The sequence below is a fragment of the Egretta garzetta genome, unplaced genomic scaffold (genome assembly GCF_000687185.1).
Source record: "Egretta garzetta isolate BGI_Z169 unplaced genomic scaffold, ASM68718v1 scaffold322, whole genome shotgun sequence".
NCBI classification, from domain to species: domain Eukaryota; kingdom Metazoa; phylum Chordata; class Aves; order Pelecaniformes; family Ardeidae; genus Egretta; species Egretta garzetta.
In genome coordinates this window covers 1,190,794-1,194,550 of record NW_009259044.1, presented here as the reverse complement: position 1 = coordinate 1,194,550, position 3,757 = coordinate 1,190,794, and positions in this window count along the sequence as shown.

Here is a 3,757-nt window from a genome sequence, read left to right as displayed (position 1 = left end):
CCCCTGGCAACTGCAAGCTATTTAAATAGATATACTTCTTCAAAGTTGCACTTCAGAACAAGTTTTATTAGTCTCTTTATGTAGGATCAGTCATCCTTCTGAGCAAGATATAAATGTCAAGCCCCTCTGTTTCTTGCTCTCACAAGCACAAAATTAAGAAGTAAACTAGGGTAAAGAAACAGTAAAAATCTACTTGGCAAAGGGTATCCCACTAGTCTCACTTGTTAGATGGGAGTGACTTGGCAACCATGAGGCAAGCACTCTCCTTAACAGAAGATCAGATTCCAATGCCCCCTGCTCTGCTCATCATTTTTAGCCTTGTGACTACACAGGCAAGACTGTACACCTGTGCTGTGCAGGATCAGAGCTTCAGAGATCAGCTTTCAGATCTGAGAGAGCAGCGCTTTTTAGAAGCACTGCACAGAATTTGATGACACAAGCCTGGGAGACCGTGATGGCATCAGTCAAGAAAAAAAAAATCAGAGAGAGAATGAATGAGTGTGACGATTGCAGGCTACACAAGATAATAATTGAGAGAGAAGCCTGAGTGACTTCTTCAGGAGGAAAGATACAGGATAAAGTGATGTGTGAATGCTCAATCATATTAGAAATTCTTGTGGGTATCATAAAGCTATGAGGTAACTGGCACTTATCTTTATATAGCTGGTATGTCTGATACAGCTCTGGAACACGCAAGAAAAATGCAATATAGTTGAGGTAGGTGAGGACGTTTGTTTGTCTTGGCAAAGAGCCGCTCATCTCATTACAGTCTCCTGCCAATTGAAAAGCAGTCTGGATGGAACCATATACACTATTATCACTAGGGAGAAGACATTTAAAATACTGCTAGTAGGAACCTTCTCACTCAGAAAACAAAAGAGAGATTTAAAAAATACTCTTTCAAATCCTCAGTTTTAAAAATCCCCACTGAAATACTGACAGACCCCATACTTTATATATATTAACACCTTTTTCAATACTTTCAGTGATCCTAAACTGCTCCTGCAGTTTACGTTGAATCCATGTGTATACTATGCGTTTTAATGACTGAAGGCACACCCTGAGAGCTGAATTTGTTTCTGTGACAGAGCAGAACCAAAGACATTTTAGCATTACTCTGATCTCTGTAGTCCCTTTGTTGGTGTGAGCAGAAAAGAAGAAACAGACAAAAGTTTGCTCTCAAAAATATCAGAGTGCAGTAATCTTATCTCCTCCCTTTTAGTGTCTCAAAAAAAACCCCCAACCCAAACCATTACAACCTATGTGTAAAGAAACACATTAATTATCCTGGCTCTGTTAAGAGCAGGTCTCCCAAGACAAAAGTTTCATCTTTCCTGTCTGTACTTGAGTGGAAGAAGGCAGGAACACAGTTTCTGTCCTGATCAACAACTTAATTTCCTGGAGAACATTTGGTTTGACACATCATTGAATTCCCTCCGAGGAATATGTTGCTAACTGTGCTCATGTTCAGCTTCTACTTTGGTCTGAAGTATGCTTAACTTCTAATTTCTCAGATATTTATAATGTGGGACTGAAGTGACATTAAGAAGTGTGATGTAATTGCTGTTTTTAAAACCGTTGTGGTATACAAGCAGGCCACTTCCTGGAACTTAACATCCAGCTGAGAAAAAGAGACAAGTACTAAGAAATAATGTCTGCAGCATATGATAAATATGGAGGACATTGAATTTTGAAGGGTAAATTATTTCAGCTCAAATTATTTCAACAAAATCCAATCTATTTATCTGAAAAAAAAAAAAAATCCCAAAAGACTGTAAGTGGCAAGTAAGACTGAGCAAGTATATTTGTCAAAATAAATTATTGCCTTTCAAGTGTAGGAAAATGACAAATGAGCAATTAAGGATTGCTATTCTTTATTTAGAACCAAAAAAGAGAGAAATGAGTCTGCAAGAAAAAATCTTAAGCTTTTTCTGCATGTTGCTTTGCTCCAACTGAGAGTTCTGTGAAGAGAGAAGAAATGCCTTCTGCAAGGTATTCATCTTCTACATTCAGGTTCTTGGTTCCCCTGCAGACCTGCTATGTGAATCTTGCTAAGACAAGTTTATGTTAATTAGTCTGTGGGAACTAGAAAGAGAATTTCTGCAGCTGGGATTCCTTTTTTAGGCAGCTGGTAGGGCTAATCTTCAGCAAAAAAGAACTTTTAATACCCAGTAATGTTAAGTATTCTGAGTATGAGGGAATTTGCTGTCATTATATTACTGACATAACACAAATAAGACCTTCCCTAGGATAGGATTTATGGATTGGGTCATCTCATATGTGTAAATACATGTAAAATCAAAAACGTATAAACATCCCATAGGTAAATTGAGCTTCCATAATTCCCCTTACCTGTTCAACAGACCAACTATCACGTGTAAAAATGGTTGTGATGGGCAGGCTGGGGGTGTAGGCAGGATTGCCTAAGGGTCTCCAGTCTGCTGTTAACAAAGAAATAAAAGATTGTATTAGTTCCACCAAAATTTGGCTGGGAAGACGGTCTCTGGCCACCGCAACTTTTACCTGCAAATGATGTTCTCCTTCAAAAGCTGCTAAGCGGGGATAACTGTCGTTAACACCAGGAACTGTGTTAACACCCGGGAAGGCCGGTTGGGCTTACATATTGCCCCAGGAAGACCCACCAGGAGGGAAGGATTTGGGCTGGAGTGTTGATCTGCTCAAGGGGAGGAGGGCTCTGCAGAGGGACCTGGACAGGCTGGATTCATGGGCCGAGGCCAACTGTATGAGGTTTAACAAGGCCAAGTGCTGGGTCCGGCGCTTGGGTCATGACAACCCCATGCAATGGTACAGGCGTGGGGAAGAGTGGCTGGAAAGCTGCCTGGTGGAAAAGGCCCTGGGGGTGTTGGTCGACAGGCGGCTGAATATGAGCCAGCAGGGTGCACAAGTGGCCAAGAGGGCCAACGGCATCCTGACTTGTATCAGGAGTGGTGTGGCCAGCAGGAGCAGGGCAGTGACCGTGACCCTGTACTCTGCACTGGTGAGGCCGGACCTTGAATACTGTGTTCAGTTTTTGGCCCCTCACTGCAAGAAAGATGTTGCATTGCTGGAGCGTGTCCAGAGGAGAGCAACAGAGCTGGTGAGGGGTCTGGAGCCCAAGGCTGATGAAGAGCGGCTGAGGGACCTGAGGATGTTCAGCCTAGAGAATAGGGGGCTGAGGGGAGCCCTCATCGCTCCCTACAACTGCCTGACAGGAGGGGGAAGGCGGGGGGGGTCGGTCTCTTCTCCCAGGTAACAGGTGATGGGACGAGGGGAAATGGCCTCAAGCTGCTCCAGGGCAGGGTTAGGTTGGACATTGGGAAAAATTTCTTCACAGAAAGGGTTGTCAAGCACTGGAGGGGGCTGCCCACAGAAACAGTGGAGTCCCCATCCCTGGGGGTATTTAAAAGCCAGGCAGACGAGGTGCTCGGGGACAGGGTTTAGTGGTGGAACGGTTAGGGTAACGGTTGGACTTGACGATCTTAGAGGTCTTTTCCAACCTAAACGATTTTATGATTCTATCATTCCAAGGATGCTCCCTCTCCCCACCACCAGCCAGGCCTTCACACCCGCCCGGGGCCACAACAGGAGGTGGACGAGGCACTGAGGTGGGGTGCCTTCCCATTGGCCGACGGGGAGGGCATATAAGGTTGGGAGAGAGGGGAAGCTTGTGATTGGATGGTGGGCGGTGGAATGCCTTGTGATTGGGTGAGAGGCGGGTGTGGGCGGTGAGGGGGCGGTGTTGTGGCGGGACGCGAGG